An 18,551-nucleotide genomic window follows, 5' to 3' on the forward strand; every position below is an offset into this window, starting at 1 on the left:
CAGAGCACAGGAAATGCCTCAAATGTGAAATATGCCTCAGAGAGGCCCGTTTAAAACAGAGACGTGATTTGAGGAGAAAGAAAAGAGGAAGTGGAGGGGTGGGTGAAGGAGGCTGATGCTAACACTGTGGGGGGAATTTAGGGGTTAGACGCAGTCAAGTGTTTTTATGGACTTAAATAAATTTGTGCCTGTCTGAGGGCGTGTGCCTGCCTTACAATAAATGCTGTATATATTAACTGTCTGCAAGGTTTGTGCGAACACTCTAGCTTGCATGTGCCTGGCTTTACACTAACCACAGGGTGTAGCCGAAGGCTTTGAAGTAGTTCCTACACCCTGGGCTGAACTCTAACACAGGCTACTGTACAAGATCCTGTATTACTCCATGGAAAAATCACAACATGCTTTCTACTTACAGGGAACACTGCTCTCTCTATATTCCCCTTGTAAAACTTCACTAGGCAGAAAAGGCTGAAAAAAGGGCAAAAAATAAAGTATAGGAAAACTGTGCATTTTTAAAAGAAGAGCCAATCACATTTATTTCCAAGCTTGAGATGGTAAATGGACTGTTACTTCTGTAGCTCCTTTTTACTCAGCTGATAACTCAAAGTACTTTATGCTACAAGTCTCATTCACCTTAATTGTATAGTGCTTTGATCTATGCCTAAGCTCTCAGCCTAAGTCACACACTCTCTCACACTCTGATGGAGGCATCAGGGGCAAGTCCGGATTCAATATCTTGCCCAAGGATGCTTCAGCGTGTGGACTGGAGGAGCCAGCGTTTGACTTTACCAATCGAGCCACAGCTTTCATTTCATAATCTTCATTTTTTGTCTGACCAGAACAGCCGAACCCAAAGATATTTAATTGACTTTATATAAATCATACGTTGTTAAAAAGACACAAGAATCTAGTGATGGTCATTTTATGATGAGAGGTAACGTAATTTAAAAATGGAAAGCTAATTTACTTCAGCATGCAGCCTCAGGAAGAATTTTCCTGACTTATCCATTCAAGACAAGAGAGTTAACCTTGTGCATGCTAACAATAGCCAGAAGGGCTTCAGGAGGTAAATCTGGATTTCTTCTGGTGAATATTAGGTATGGAGCCTGGCCGGCGACCCCCAGCAACCTTTGTGTGTATTACCCGACTGGCTGGCGAGCGATTGCTAGAGGTTACAGGCAGTCGCTACCGTGAAACTGGTCAGAAAGAGGTATACAGTGTTACACCGGGAACCTTCTCAGAACATCTTTGATCGCACATTGTCGCAGTTTCCTGTATTGTATATGTAAAGGCAACTTCTTTGAAGCTATTCATCGTCCAAGCTGAAGTGAAACTTGAAAACATGTGCTGTAGCCCGAAAATGAAGAACGTTCACCTTTAAATTAAAAGCTGTGCCTTGTTGTTGCAACAGATCGATTTGAAAGAGAAAGTTCTTTGTTTCTAGTTTGCGTTGCACTTTTCATGGTTTCACTAGTTTGTGGGTGTTTATAGACAAATTGGCATCTTCCATGAAACTACTGGTGACTGTGATGACCTGGAAAGCAATCCCAAAGTTTTGGGTGCAGAATCGTATGCCGCTTTGTGACCACTTGTAGCGGAAGGCCACAACCTCCAGTGACTACTCGCCATCTGGTTGGTCTCCCTGCAAACGGTGGTTGCCAGATGGTCACCAACAGTTATCTATGTCTATTTGACTGAGCCCATAGCTTATCTGGAAACACAGGCAAATCACTAACTATGGGATGTAGAAGCAGCTGGCTAACCTTAGCTGGCTTTCTAGCCAGTCCTGTCAGAAACCAGATCAGTTTTAGTTTTTCGTCTTCCTGTGTTATGGTAGGAGCTGGTTGTTCGCTGACATTAGTATTAGCCAATGTGGAAATGCCTTAAACCTGCATTTTAAGCTAATGATGGGGAAGCTTCACTGCTTTCCCACCCCTTTCCTGATGACTTTGGGGGATCAGTCGCTATTTTCAGGTCAGTTTCAGGAGTTAATTTGATAAATTATGGCCCTTCTTTTATTAGAAAAAAGTGAATCCGCTGCTACTCATATTGGACTGATGACTGTTGAGCACTCAAAAGGCTTTCTTACTGCAAGTCTCATTCTTCCAGTCACACACACACATTCATACAACATTGTTTATCTGCGCTTTGGTTTGCCGTCCTGTTTCTAAACCCTGAGATAACTGACTTCAGGACTCGACTGACAAATAATTGATATCACACTGGCTAGAGCCGTCTTGTATCTAGCCAATACTGCTGTATTCTGTTATTAGCAATGCTATAGGGGAAGAATGGCATTTAGGCAAAATGCTTACGAGCAAGCATAAATGTCACATCTTTTCGATTTTGCAACAAATTCGACTTGAGTGACATGCCTCACAGAAATCAGTCAATCCGTGAAAGTCTAATCTTTTTTGGGTTTGGCACATTGGCAATTAAAAAGCGCTCAGAGAAATGCTACAAACTGCACCTTAAAGAACTAAACTGCCTGTCACAGCAACCGTGCCACCTCAAAGCTCCAAACCTCTCTTGGAGAACATCGGCCTCAGGTGCTCATTTTCCAACTGAAGCCGTCTCTCTCTTCTGCTTTACCTGCAGGGTGTCTGAATGCAGCAAAGCAAGCAAATAATCAAGCAAACAGAACAAAGGTCAGAGATTCTGCACCGACACTTAAAGAGCGCACAGCAAAGGCAAACTAAATGGAAATGAGGGTGACACAATGAATCAAACGTGCCAAAAGAGGGAAAAATAATTTCCACTGTTGCTTCCCTTTGTTGCTCTGCATATGCCTGGAGTCTTTTACTAATAATGCAAACTCTCTGTGGATCATTTCAGGGGCAGATTACTAGCAAAGAAAAGTAGACAGAGGTAATTTGTAGCAGGGATGTCCCCATTTCTGAGCCTTTTACTGCTCAGGGGAGATCTGAACCTTGGCTTCCACATGCCATCTGTTCTAAATTAGCACCTACGCAGGGAGCGCTCAGATCTGGGCACCAGTGGTCAGACGCTGAGGTTTAGAGTCCTGAAGCTCCAACAGCACAGGACAGCACTAAGCTACTGGCAGAGAAAGAGTGAGCTCTTCTTTTTTCATGGTTTATATGCAAATAAGCAAGAGCAAATGAGCGGCAGAGGTCGCACAGTTGTTGACTTCCTGAACAAGTTGCAGTTGAGTTGCTGAGCAAGAATAATAAGGCAGATTAAGCACAAACACATAAAATTAAGTACACCAATAATCGATTCAGGAATGACTATTAGCCAGGCTTTTGGTGGACTGAATGATATTTAAGTCCAGATGTTGGCTTGTTTCTCCAGAGAGAAGTATGAGGGAGAAATGATAAGCCCTGCAGAGCTGCTGTGGCGTCCAGGCTTGGAGGAGAGAGGACACATGTGTCACTGAGACTGAGTGAAGAGCGGAAGTTTCTGGAAGTCATCAGGCAGGGCGGAGGGGGCCAGCTGCACAGGGCTTTTACTGCAGTGGAGGAGGGTGTCACAGCACACAAACATCCACACACTTAGCATGGACGCAAGGTCCAATGATATACCGTGCGCATTCAAATATAGCAAATGAACACTCACACGTGCAAAATACTACTTGCTGAAAACATAAAAACACGTTCTGGGCGAGAAAAAAACACAGCCCATATCCTGGGCTGGCAGGTCAGCCGCCTGACATGCACACACGCAGCCATAGGTTAACACCAATAAATGACAAACACGTGGAAACACATCTCGGAGTTGGCGTCAACAGCTGTCACATCTTATGGGGCAACTCTGTCATTCAGGCCGTGCGCAGGGAAACCGCCCTGTCAGTAAAGCGTCCAAGCCTCCCTCCTCCTGTCCCCCGCAACAAGAATGAGTCATGGTAGGCGACTCGGGAATTGAGATGATGTTGATTTTTTTGGCTGTACTGTATGGGGGAAAAATGCAAGCACCACCCTTGTGATAAATGAATAACAATGTGTTATGTTTTGACATCTATTTTTATTGAGAGTAAATCCTGGCGTCTGCCGTGGGGCCATACATGTGGTTTTGCATGTTTTAACCCATTTACTACAAAATGGACCATTTTGTAAACCACTCTGTTCCATTTTAGTGTTGCGGATGCAGCTTTCCCATTGTTCCCAGCAGCTGTTTGTTTTTATTTATATCTGTATGGCATGAAAACTGGTTACTATTTCAAGTGAATCTAATTCTGCATTTATTTTTGCATTAAAAAAACCCTTAAAACATTTTACTACAAATTAGCAACCACATTGCTGATGGTTCTTCTGTGCTTCTTTTGCTTAAAAAGCACTATGCTTATTTCCAGCTCCATATTTTTATTCTGGGACTCTAATAGAGTGGTTTTGCATGATTTACGGTTCAAAATAATCATTTACTGGACTTTGGTGCAACCACTCAGTGCACCCTGAGTCGAACAGGCTGGTTGGAGACATGTTGGAGGCAGTGCGGAAACCTGCATGCTGATATATATTTTGGTCATGTCCCAAAATAAAGTTATTCTGGGAAAGAATTTGTCTGAAACTGAGTAAAATATCGAGATCCAAAATTCCAAGTCCCGCTGAAGCTTTTTATTTCTGCCTTTATAAAGAAGACGTGGTTAAAAAAGAAGACTGGTATTAGTATTAAATACTGTTAATAGCCAAAAGAGTAATAATATTAGCAAAAATACAGTTACAAAAAACTAAAAAGTAACAGATGGACAGTGTTCATGTGATCTATGAAATGGAAAAGTTGGCCTTTAGTCTGAGATCCAGAAGAAACTGGTATACACTGAATAACATTGATGATATATGATGTGCCCAATGTGTTTGTTTGGCAGTTTTTTTCTTTTTACGCATTAAAAATAATAAATAAAAAGAAAAAAATCTGACTTGGCTCCTGCCCCTTTAGGAACACTGTCTTGTGATTGTCTGCTCCTCCTAAACCGCAGCTGGTTGGGGCTTATGTGCCTGGGATGACCACATAAAGGCTGTCTGCTCTCCATGACATCACAAAGAGCTAAGAGTAGGAAAAAAGGCCCAAAACTGAGCGTTTCTAGTAGTCTGAAGCCTGAACCTTTGGACAGTATTACATAAGTGGGCATGTTGTTGATGTCATATTATTTATGATTTAATGGTGATATATGCCGGTTGCAGAGGTCCCCTCTGAGGTTTTGCTCAGGGTCCTAGCAGACTAGAATTGCCACAGCCCAGACAGCCAAAGTGTTAACTGCTAACTTCTATGCTCTTTGAAGCCTGCTAGCTCTGCTAAGAAATCGTCCCCTCATATCCCAATTTACTAACTTGACACTCGACTGTCATGTCACAGCCTGCAGACAGAAAAACTAGTGGAAGCTATTCAAATATCTCTTCCCCTATATTTAAGCCTAAATGCGCAGCATTTCATTATTAAGCATTTCATTTAATCATTTTTGTCTACTCCACTCACCACCAACTTTCCGTTTTTTCATAACTCTCCTCTTTCTCTTTTTTCCTTTCTTTTGTCACTCCCAAAAGGTAACACGTCTTTGTTTTCATGAGACGAGTCCTTATTGTTGTCATTTAAACAGAGTCATGCATGCCACTTGCAGTGGGAGTACATGGAGTCGGGCTGGGAGGTCACGTCTCTCCAACTGACCTTGCAAACTTTGCACATTGTTGCTGCTGTAGTTTAAAGATGATCAGCCCTTAGAGCCCCCCACCAATGTAAACACCAATGTCAGTGTATTCATATGAGAAAGTGTGGAAAAACGTGTGCTATTGAATGAGAGGATATGCAAGGGTTTAGTTGGGGTGTGATTCGAAAAGAGGTTCCAGAATTGTATGCCTGCAGGATTATCGAATCATTTCATCAATGCTGTCACGTTTCATCGACAGCTACAAAGTGCATAACATTGATGTCTAACTCATAGCAGTGAGCTTTCCTACGCGTTGCTTCCACTCTGTGCTCAGGACTCGGCAACAGTCACAGTTGCGGTGAAACTGAAAACACGAGCAGGCTTTCACCTGGTTTTAATATTGTGACTGATTGATGTAGTACACCTGAAACTGTGCAGCGTGTAAAGTAAAAGCAGTCAGGGAGCTTAACCTTACACTGCAGGCACTTCCACTCTGTCAACATCAAGGGCATCGATGTTGACACGGACTGGATGACAATCAACTCAAACGGGTTCTCTTTAAAACTACATTTTAATAGCAAACACGGGTAGTCAAATCTATGCTCCCTGCGCATATTTCCTGTCATCGGGAAGCATCGCAGCAAAGCCTTTCACCTCGAGGTACTCTAAGTGCACACTATTAGCGTAAGTGATACAAGCAATATTGTGGTTAGAGTGAGAGGAGAAGCAGGGGGAGGCGGTAACATGTTCAGCCCCTTGAGGCTGGAGAAGCAGCCAGAGGAGTTGGAGGGTGGGGATGTTGTTGAATGGGAATCAGTTATGAGTTTCCATTAACAAAATAGGATGGAGTGAATACTGAAGATTGAGTTATTAAGATAAAAGAGCACAGCAGCATCCCAGGTATAATACACCAGCAGGGTGGGAAGCCAATAATGACTTCCTGCACTTAAGGGGCTCAAGGCTGAGGTCATTCGCCATTAACTTTACTTGACATTTGCATGCTTGGAGCCGGCCGTGGCTCAGGATATGTCTCTCTGATTACTTCTGCGGTCTCTGTAGACTCTGATTTGCGAAAGTGTCGAATAACAGAACATGAAAAGTGGTCTAGTTCATGCCCAGTGAGGGTGTATCTGTCAGGGTTATCATCTGAAGTCAAATCCAAGACTCAATCATGAGTTCTGAACGACCTTTCAAAAATACTGAAAATCGAGTTGGCCGGTCTCTTACATTGATCAGACAGTAGGTTAAGGTAGTAAATTTGATTCAAGTGAAGGCTCCACAGTTTAATCTAGACATTATTCTAGTGCTCAGCTGGGGACGCTGTGTGGGCTCCGTGTTTGTGTGGGGTTCAGGAGGCTGCCGTTATTACTGCAAAGATAGTACTTTGTTTCCATGACACTGAGATGAGTCACTATGGCTACGGCTCCATCGGCGAACAAAGTCTAATGAATAAGGAAGACCCAAGGACTGCGATGGTTGTGCTCTTATTGACCGAGAGGTGATGTGTTGGGAAATAAAAGCTTGGTACTCTATGAACTTACAGATGGTGTTAAAAAATGATGGTGCTTTATCTTTTTAAAGGAACTTGATACTATTAACCCGGTACTTTTGAATTCTCGCTTATAGCCAAGGTCATAATGAAAAGGCCTCTCCCTGAGTCATTCCCAAGAAATCCGATAACAAAAAAGAAATGAAAATATCATGAAAACAACTGCAAGGTAAAGATTTACCAGTTGTCAACGATGCTTTTGTATTAAACACAACTGAACAAAAACTACACTAACAGCAGCCACAGGCCAACTTAAAGAAGATCAAATGAACTTTATTTCCACACCTATAGTTCGTTTACTTCGGTTGAAGTCAGTTGACATGTTTGCAAACTTGTAGACTTTCCCTGCCGTTTTGTTTCTTTTCACGCAGTAAAATCCAAGTGAACTCCAATCGAAACAGTATGTTCTGTCTGTTTACTGACCAGATGTTTGAGGAAAGAGCACAATTAAATACTTTTATATAAATATTTTGAGAACATGGAGAATTTAGATTAATTTCTCAGATAGTTGCTAGCCCATGCTTACCCTTGAACATCTATGGTACCTTGTTGGGTCCCAGAATGCAAAGGATGTGTTAGCTCAAACTTTCAACTTACACCAGGTGTTGGGTTGGACTTGAACCGCACCAAGGGGGGAAACATACCGGAGTTCAATTTAAACTCACTAAATGTCACAGGTGTGAAACCCCCCTAAAGACAACAACAAGAAACAGTAACACCATGACATAAATCACACGCTAAGCTTGAACTCCTGAGTCGGACACAATGCTGTGCATCAGCTGAGTTAATGTATTATTTATTTGCAACAAAAGTGATGATACAATCACGGAGACACTCTGTCGGGCAGACGGGCTGACCGAACCCTCTGCAGGTGAGTCCATCTGTCAGAAAGAGACACCGAGCACTCGTGTCAGTGCATCATCAGCATTCAGAGCGCCGCAATTGCTGGCTCTGCAGCAGAGTGACATCGTCTCCAATGCAGCTGACTGAGTGTCACTTTGGCTTTGCACAGCTAGACACACACATATGCATACCCACGCCCACAGTGGCTGGAATTCACACACACACTCAGCACTGCCACGTGCAGACAGAATGATGCAGGGCAGGATTAGCCAGACCGGCCGTTGTGTTTTCATTACACAGATGTGGATGCAGATTAAAGCGTCTTGTATCTCCAGCTTTGTGCCTTTTGTGGTTCCCAGCACAACTGGTTCACATGTCTTTTGGTGGGATGCCACCCAGCACAGGAAATAGCTGGGCCTGAGAACATACGAGCTAAAATAAAATAAAAATGCACTCCACGTCTCCCCCAGTTTGAAAAGCACGGAGCTGTGCTGAATTTGTGGTGGGAATACGGCAGATAAAGGCTGGTAGAAGCAGGACGTTGTGCGTCAACGATCTGAAGGGTTTACTTTCCTGTTTGTATTAGCTCCCAGTTCAGTTTTCATCTGATCTCAGGCTGGGAGAGGCATGAGAGGGGCAGGGTACTCTGTGTGTACTTTCAGAGGCGTTTATCACAGCAGTTATCAGGGCAGCAATGCTTTCATTCATCGCTTATTTACATTTTTTATTTTTATTTGGGGCTCAAGGGCCTTTATTGAACTGCACCGCCCATTGTTAGTGTGCATTACAGTGGGACAACATGGCTAAGTCGTTTCACTATCTGCCTTCTGAGCAAATGCGTTTTGGCTTAGTTCCGGATGGGGAGTTGTTTCATGCAAAAATAGACGGCCATATAATGTTGAAGACAGAATTGCCTTCTAAACACAGGCTACAATCACGAGGAGGAACTTCCAGCCGCGAGTGCCAAAATACACTCTATTATGTCATCCTGGAGATGCAAAATGCAAGCACTGTCCCACACACAGCACCGAGCCGGAGAACTGTTCCCACTCAAACAAGTGGGAGCTAAACTTGAGCTGCTCTAAACTTACGTGTAAATCACATCTGCTTCATTTGATCGGCTAAAAGACCAGCAGCTCTGAGCGGCCCATGACGGCGCACGGGTGGTGATTAACTCATCAGGCTGGAAGGCTTTTTGATTGAACTTACCAGGGGTCACGCAGAAAATGAGGTCTTTTATCCTAGGGTCCAATGGCCCTGCACAGAATCTGACTCTTCTCTATAGATGATCCCTGTATGGGGAGAAACGGGGGGGGTGGTGTTATTATGCTGCTGCGCCTAGATTAGGGTGAAAGGGTGGCAATCAGCCTGGCAGCCCCTGAGGACACATCAAGCTTCTGGTTTTTCTCTTGGACAGTAAAGCATCATCATGGTAGAAAGCAGATGGCGGGGGATTAGCATCTGAATGTGGGCATGAAGATCCACAGGGGGTCCCCCCCCCCCTCCACTCCTCCTCCTCCTACGTCCCCACAGGGGATAGGTGAGCTGAGAAAAAGACGAGCTCTGGAAGGACAAAATCAATAATTGGAGACCCGTGGTGCGCAGACAAAAGAACCGAGGAAAGCTGGTGGATTTACACAGAGAAGCAGCTAATTACATTGCCTTCCTCAGAATATGTCAGTCGAATATTTTTACTGCGGGCTTCCTGTAACAATTTCTGGGTGCAGAATCAGAAGGACGCGCAACACAAAAACAAAGCCAGAGACAGCGATCGAGCTCAAAGCTGCCGCAGACATGGTAAAAACAGAGATAACATCAAGACACATCCCACGTAAAGCTGCTTTTGAAGTTCACGCCTGTGCTGTTTGGACTTGGTCTGAGGGAAAACATGCTGGTATCATCAATGAGCTCTATTTGTAATAAAGCGTTTAAGCTTCACGGCTTTCTAAAGGTAAGCCTACTGAAAGTCATTTTGGCACAACAGAAACAAAAAGAAATGGTAGAAGAAAAGCAGATATGTCTAAAAACATTGTGCATCTATACAGACTCCATGCACAGCGGGATTTCCCCCCTAGGCTTCTGTAACATAGTAAAATACTAGCTCTCAGGCCTCTGCCTGAAAAAATGGCAGGCGGTTTAGATGCAGAGGTAAAACACAGAAGACAGGTTTGCTGCTCCCAACAGACCCAGAACCTGAATGAATTTTGCTGTATTTGCTATAAAACCTTAAAAAAAACAGTGAATGTAAGTTTTACAAGAAAACAGGGGCTATATATGATGTAGAAGGCAAACTATATAAGGTATGACTCAAATAACAAATAAAAGGATTGGAAATATGGAAAACCTTTGCAGCCAGTTGCATCATAAAAATCGTGATCTTTATGTACAAATGCAGAATTGTGCTGTCTTCCCCAAAACTTTCTGCCTTCTTCTTTTTCTATGTTCTTAGCTACAAGTTTCAAGCACTGCAGATGTGCCATATGAAAGCATGCGGCTCCGATTCTCCAGTTTATTGCCCGTTTATCACCAGATACTGTCAGCAGGCACACTGAGTCAATGGCACCCAGGAATACAAATCTCTCCTTAAGAAAAAAAAATGTCACCCAGCTCATTGTGCTGGAAAACAACAGTCTCCTTCCCTCGAGGGGGGGCATTCGCAAACATCTGTTGACGCTCCTAAATAAAGCTTAAGGCTCCTTTTTCTGTAGAGATTTATGTTGTTTGATTTAATGAGGTGACCCGAAGTAGTGAAGTCTCCCCAGCCCACCTTCAGTAGATGGCGCCTTGGGAACAACTCAATGCAGCTGGGCCATTCAATGTTCAAGATTAGCTGGCATTATGAGGAATTACAATACAAAAAAACAAAAAAACAAGCAGATATTCTTAATTTTCTTGATGCTACTGCTTGTAGACCAGTCAGTGGATTCCCAGATCCAATTGAAGGTGTGTGGAGGAAAAGAAAGGAAGAGCGAGGAAAGGGAACATTATGCTGTGATAAAAAGGACAGAAAAAGCTTTTTTCTAGGCTTCTGTCTGTATCTTTTTCACCACAAGTCGAGGCAGAGACGCACAGAGGGGCTACACACTCAAAGAGGGTCATTCCTTTGAGGGGCTGGTTTCCATGGCAGGGGTTGCCCTGGTGAGTGGGAAGGGCCTTGATGGTCCCAGTGGAGCAGTAGGCCCCTGTCAACACTTCAAATCAATAGAGAGAGTCCAGGTTGGAGGATACATGTGAATAAGTGTTGCACTAGAGCCTACAGCTTCACTATTAATTGATCTGTCATGTCATATTTAGTCAGTTTCTTGCCTACAAACATCAGAAAAATGGTTACTTTTATTTAATCATTGTGGCTCTAATGCTTTCATTATCTGTTACAGATTTTGACTTTGTCTACAATTGGAAAAACAATATATGTAAATGACTGCTATTGGAGACATTTCCTAACAGATCCCCTACATGACCTCCTGATAGGTTATTCCTGTCTTTGCTGGGGAGAACAAATAAACACAACTAAGGATGCATTAACTCTTTGCCCCTTGAAAGCCATCTAGGAGTTATGTAACCTTGAACAACTTTTCTGAACTGACCAATATCTGTCCTATTTCAGGCCTGCTTATAGGACAAAATGAGTAGGAAGTTATTGAGGCCGGCCTCTCCCTATGCAGCTACCTTGGAAACTAATCTAATGGTTGTCAAACCACGTCTTTTTTTAATTTTTACTGAGGTCTAAAAACTGGTCATTAAGGGTACAGGAGAGATTGTAAAATGCCATTATGGGGGGAAGACGTAAGGTAGTACAAGGCTTCCAGGTCATTAATGAACTGTAGATAACACTTTTTAGCCTTTATTATGATAGGACAGTAAGGAATGGTTGAGAAAGCTTGGAGAGACAGTAGGTTAGGGAGAGACATAACAAAAAGTCTTGGGCAGATCCAAACCTGGACTTCTGTAATGGTCTTACAGCATATGGGTCACCTGCTCAACCAAATAAGCTATAGTGAAATGCCCCCAAAATATTTTTGACCTGAGGAAACGAATCATATGTTTACTAACTAAAAATGTTGCCACAGCTGTGATTACAGCTGCAACTCTAAACTCCGACTCAGGACCCCTCACTTTTCTGAAATGTTAAAAAATGTGCACAATGTTCCTGTTATGAATTCTGTCTCTGTGTTGGGAATTATAATAATAACAGTTATGATTAATTGATGATGTTGTGCTAAATGTGTAAAATAACAAAACTCTTGGTTTCTGCTGCTACCTGATATTCCAGGAATGCAATAAACTGAGATTAGAGACACCTACAAACAGCTGCAAGCGACAAAACAAAACGTCAGTTCCTGTAAACGTTTTGTCAAATTATATTTGGTTGACTCGAGTGTCTTATTATTCTGAGTCATTAGAGTTGAGCTGTCATTTCAAAGACATTTAAATTTATGAAAGATGTGAAAACAGAGGAAATCTAACGAAGCCAACGGCCATAATGTTGCAATTTCTTTGGCATTATCAGCTTTTCAGGTATTATTGTAATGCATTAATTGACACGCAGAGAAGGAAAATGTGATTAGAATTACAAAGTAGTTACTAGACATCCTGAGGCGGACATGTAAGGCATTATTCATTAAATGATGTACTCCAAAATGTTAAAACAGTGAAAGAAGACATTAAAATGACTCATAAAAAAGACAAAACCACTTGTTTTGTCTTGCCAATGGTAGCAAATCTTCATATTCAAGAACGAGAACCAGAGGGTCCTTTTGATTTGGCGTGAAACCAATTAACAAATTATTAAAATTGCTGATTAATTAATTAATTCAAATAACTGCTTCTAGGGTAAAACTGTGAGTTATGTGAAGCCAAAGTGGGTTTGCACAGTCTGATGATTTCATCCTGCATATTTCTCCATCGTCTCTCTGTGGCATGTGTGAGAGAGAGGATGTTAGATATGCTTTTAAGCCTCTCTTCAGACACATTCGGCAGCGGTCACAGTAAAACCCCTTCCTGGATGCTAGCCAGGACGTCCACTACACGCACTCAGCTGCCCCTTGTTCCAGCAGACTAGTTAAAAACAAGATTCACAAGGAACGAGATGTACCATTGCCATAATCATGTCTTCCATCTGTTTCTATGTTTCACACTGGCTTCACAGAGCTCCTGTGTGTGACGCTTCTATGAACTAGGGGGTTCCATTCATCCAAAATACGACCCTGACAAGCAGACGCACTCAAGCGTGTGCACGCTAACACAGTGAAGAGATGTTCTGGTTTACTTAAGAAGCTTCAAACCCAGAGAAGCAATTTACCCCGAATCCTTGGGGACTTTATTTCCACTACATTACCATCCAATCTTTTCCCTTAATGGATGAATTAAAAAAGAAGGAAAAAAAAAACACGAAAGAGAAACATGTTCAAAAAACCTCGAGAAACCCAATAGAGTTGGTATGTTCTAACAATACTCTAACAATGAGCTTCATTCAGTCCTCTAGCACACTTCACTCAGTGTATTAGCCTCCAACCGCAGCCAGTTGGCTGTTTGCAAAAGGATGAGGTGAAAACAATTGAGCTGTTTAGCTTGCACATCTGGAAATCATAAAGGCTCAGCACTACGTAGCTTAGCTACTACGCTAGGCTAACAAGAGGTCCCCGGCCTATTCGGTAAAAAGCTAAGGCTCATTAGTGGTTTGTTCCCAGTCCGAAAAATCAGACCAGCCTCACATGTAAGCACTGCTGCTCCAACTGTATCGCTCAGACTACCATTAAGTCCTAAAATAAGTTCTGGTTTTGAGGGACAAGTGACATAAAATAACCTCACACTGAAAGGCAAAATCCCGCCAATGCTTTTTCAAGACCTTCAAACATGTAAGAAACCAGCAAAGACTCGAGCAGCTTTTCGATCTCTCTAGCAATACTGCAGTCCACCACAATATGAAGGCTAATATTTTTGTGTAGAATTCTCCAGGTTTAATCGAAAGGGTTTTACCGTGTAGCTGCATTAATGTTTTGCATCATTTTCCTCATTTGCTCTTTGTTGTGCTTCAATAAAAAATGTAATTTGTTAAAATAATACGTTATACTGTTTTTAAACTGCAGAACTTATAAAAATCCAGCCAAATATTAGCACTTTACTAAGATACAGTGTCAGGACGCAGCTGGTTACATATAGCTGCCCTAACATCATCCAGAATATGTCAGCAGTCCAGTTGTGTGCAACTTTGTTTGCCAATTAAGGGTGTAAAACCACAAACAGCGGGTTAAATGTCATAACCCTGCTAACACAGAAACACATAAACGTCCCTTGATGGCTTTTTGGGAACATGCAACAAGATTTTGCCTGGAATGTGTTGTTGTCCACACAAACTGCTCAAAAAAAGACATTTTTACAGTGGATGATGGATGTTTGGATCAACACGGAGTGGACTCGAGCCAAGCTGGCCTGGTAGGCAGGTTGTATACTTCGTCTTTCAGAAATTCTGCAGAATGCCTTTTTCTGTTTTCTTTACCCAGTCCTCTCTTTTCAGCAGCTCCTTATGTCCTCCTCACAGATTAGCTAACACAAGATCAGAGGTTAGAGCGGTAGCAAATATTAGAGATGCCAATATCTGGGGGAGCAGCCCCTGACTGTAAGAATGCCCTGCATGACTGTCCTCTCTGTCGAGGGGCAACGTCCGTGAGGAATGAAATATGACACTGGCTGTCAGGGCTCGTTTGGGAAACTAGCTGTGAGTCAGCCATGGTTGGAGCTCCGGGTGGAAGGGCAAACAGGGTGGATGAGTGATTAGAGAGACTATCTTGTAACAAGGAGGTCACAAGATGAAGAATCTGTGTGGTTAAGCTCAATTAACACACACTAGTTTAGACTTTACCAGCTCTTTCTACTATAACTAGACATTAGATTCTGCGTGCTGGTTGAATCCAAAAAGCTGTAGGCCTTTTTCTAAGACTGATCACTTCTGCTCCTATCCCACAGCTTAGGGACCCGCTACATCCATCTGTCCTCTGTTGTTACAGCATGCCGGTTTGCTTCCTGTGCATACAGAGTGTCTCTGACAGCTGTATCTTCTTTTAAAGAGCGGGATACTAGAAACGGCCTTGGTGGAAAAGTGCCTACATCAATGATAAGTTCATTCATTACTGAAAAAGGATGACGTTCACAATGCTCTTCATCCATGCCTGACAAAAGACTTGTAGGTCCTAATTAACATGGCACACTGCTGAGTGGCAGCCTGTTGAAGCTCTCGTGTGTTTTTCTTGCTTTTTTCAGCATTTCCTTAATCACTTACTCAATTATTCTTAATTACTATTGTTTACTACTTTACATATCTTTTTTTCTTGCTTTTGGATTTTTAAAAAATGTATATTTGCCAGCTGTGCCAATTGACAGCACTGAGCACATGCGTGATGCTAATGCTAGAGAAGAAGCAACAGGGCTGCAGAGCTGAAGCTATCATCATGTGGAATATAAGGCTACAAGTCGGAAAGTCAATTGACTCCCCGGCTATTCAAAGTATCCTTGGACAGGGAGACTTTGTATAGTGAAAAAAGATGGAGTTCACAGTAATGATGAATAGTAATAATACTATAAACTTCATGGAAATGTGGCTGAACTCACACTTTATTATAATGATTTACATTATATTAAAGTATAAATTATTATTATTATTATTACTATTTCTCCACTTGCTGTAAAAAATAAATTCCCAGATATGGGGAATAAATTTAATATTTTTTGTCTTATTTCTATGATCTTTTTAGCACTTGAGTATGTCAAGAAGCTTTGGTATGCGTGTGTGTGCGCTCGATATGCAGGTCAGTGGGCCGTTTGGTTCTTCTGACGTAGGCGAATTAGATTAGGTCCCTCTCACAGTTGAGACTTAATCACGTACTAAAGCACAGCTCTGCCATCTCCCATTAGACACCTGTGGAACAAAAGGAGCCTCAGACAGGAGCAACAGATATGTCCTGAGACCTTAAACACCTGTGTCTGAGGCACCGAGGTGTACTGCAGTAATCTACTTCACCGACAAGCTAGAATGCGCGTAAATTCTTGAATAATAAGCAATATCAGAGACTGATCTTGATTCCAGACACAACTCCAATGCAATCGCTTGTATCAGGAAGGGCCAACGAAGATGATGTGTCTAAATTCCAGTGAAGTGGATGACAGGTCTGTGGTTCCAGGACCTAACCAGAATCAACGATGGGAGATTTACTTAAGGTCACCCAAAGTGGTGCAGGGAGGCGGCTCAGGTTTCCTGGTGGTTATATGAGCAAGAAATGGCTCGATATGGCTTACACACACACACACACACACACACACACACACACACACACACACACACACACACACACAAACACACACCCATAGCTGACACGAACACACTACAACTGAGATTTAAAGACGTTAAGAGTGAGCACACACGCAAAAACCCAACCTGTTGTGCCCTGATTAAGGTCATTTCTGTCAGTGATTAGACTCAGCCCAATCTGGTCTGACAGAGGCTTGTCCTTACAGGAGAAGCAGGGGAAACTTGATACACATCTCGCCCGCTCTGCTAATGCACTTTGTCAACCCTCATTCGGCCTGAGCCAAGAAACACCTATTCTGTGTCGAATAGGCAAATATGTTTTGTATGCTTCTCTGAATATCTGCCATTAATGTGAACCTGAATTACACGGGGCAGGATTTAGGAAAAACTCTGGTGAAAACAATCAGTCCATTTCTACTACATCCCTCTGGCTCATTACTGCTGGTAAAACAAATTCCACTTTTCGTGATCAAATCGAATCTGACTGAACAAGCAACCACAATGCATTAAGCTGAACTTTGGGGGGATCTCAGGTTACCAAGCTTGGACATCCCCAACATGCCAAGGCACTGATTTCCCTCTACATCTCGTCCACAGCCGGGATCTTCTGAGGCAGAAACTGGAATGTCCAAACACACAAACTCTTGAATTCCTTTCCATAAAAGACTGTTTTCACACTTAAAATGCTGGAAATTCTACAGAGTTCCTGCTTGTCCTCACTGCACTGAGGCTCGGGAGACACTGAAAGGATGCAGAACTGGAACAGACCCTTTCAGCCTGCAGATTTTCAGATCACTATCTGTGACTGAGTACATATATTTAAGGCTGTAAAACGACATTAGAGTCCATCAGGGAAGATCCCAGAATATGGTTTTGGCTTTCAGCTGTCATAACAGGGGCATTGTTATTAATTTGAGTCACATAAAAGGCTTCCTTCAAACTACATTTTGCTGGTGAGAGGTGGTGGTGGTGGTGGTGCCTATAATGCCAAGTAGACGCTGGGCTACTCCCATCACAACGCATTGACAAATCGGTAATAGCCCGAAAAAAAAGGGGGGGGGGGGGGGGGGGGACAGTGAGATGGGGATAACTATAATAATCCACAATTATATTGCACTTTTATTTACAGTTTTCCTTTTAAACATCCACTGCAAAAAAAAAATGGGGATCCTTTCCTGCAGTGGATGGCTGCGAGCGGCGCCGGTTTCAGCACCATGCAGGCGTGGACCAGAACAAAAGGCGCAGGATGCAGCAGCGCAGAGAGGCTCACCGGGACGCAACGAGACGGTGACAAATGTCGCAAATTAATACCCAAGTTAACACAATTACCTAACTGCATTTTACATCCAAGTCTCCACTGAAAAGCGACTTTAAAAGGCACACATTTCAATCCGCCACACTCGCAGATATCCCCCATTCTCTCTAAGAATCACGCACATAACCATACATGACACCATATCCACACACACACAGCAGCAGAGGATTAGTGGACAGCGACATTGATGTGCAGACTGACTTTTTGTCAAACTTTCCCAGCAGCCGGTGTCGCAATCCTACGTCTTAAACTTGCGCATCCGCGCTGCTTTGCGCCATCGTAAAGCCTAATTTCCCTGCACATGACGAAGCAAAGCGATTTGGGTCTTACCTGGAGGTTCAGGCTGCTGAGCGGTACTAATGCCCTTGGATGGGAAGAGAGCTGTGGTGACAATGAGAGCGGTATGGGGGCCCTGTGGCCCCTCCCCGTTGCAAATGAAGCTACCGTAAATGCAGAACTCTGCGCGCAAGGCGGATTATGTGGCTTCAGTGTGCGATGATGTAGAATCTGTGCAACATCTTTGTAGTGTAAAAACACAAAAATAAAGAAAACACAACGCAGCTCCTGTAAATACGGACACACGCACATATAGGTATAAAGGTGTGATGTCAGGTCATTGCTAAAGGGCTTTGAGTGATTTGATGCAAAGGGGGAAGCTCTCTGTCTGCAGTGGATGTGTGTGCGGAGCTGAAGCACCGGGGTGTGGCTGTTGCTGAGGGAAGATGGAGAAGAAAAAGGAGAGGAGGGGGTTAGACGAGTGGGGCTATGGGGGAAAATGGGAAGGAGGCAGAGGAGATGGACCAGTGAACACTACAGCTGTGCAGTACTGCAAATTTCGGTATCAATCCGATACAGGGCCAGTATTGCTATACTAACACAGATACCAATAGGCTCAACTTACAAAGGCAGCTTATGTTTATCTCATAAAGCCCATGATTTA

At 43.0% G+C, this 18,551-nt stretch overlaps 1 protein-coding gene across 1 annotated transcript in view; it reads right to left on the reverse strand.

Moving 5' to 3' along the window:
- LOC100701849 (microtubule-associated protein 2) overlaps nt 1-18,235 on the reverse strand; it is a 76,501-nt gene extending 58,266 nt beyond the window's left edge. Inside the window, 1 exon segment of the mRNA XM_025902940.1 lies at nt 17,942-18,235. The gene's annotated coding sequence lies outside the window, so the exon portion shown is untranslated.
- Nucleotides 18,236-18,551: the final 316 nt, after the last annotated feature.

The sequence above is a fragment of the Oreochromis niloticus genome, linkage group LG23, assembly GCF_001858045.2.
Source record: "Oreochromis niloticus isolate F11D_XX linkage group LG23, O_niloticus_UMD_NMBU, whole genome shotgun sequence".
Classification (NCBI taxonomy): domain Eukaryota; kingdom Metazoa; phylum Chordata; class Actinopteri; order Cichliformes; family Cichlidae; genus Oreochromis; species Oreochromis niloticus.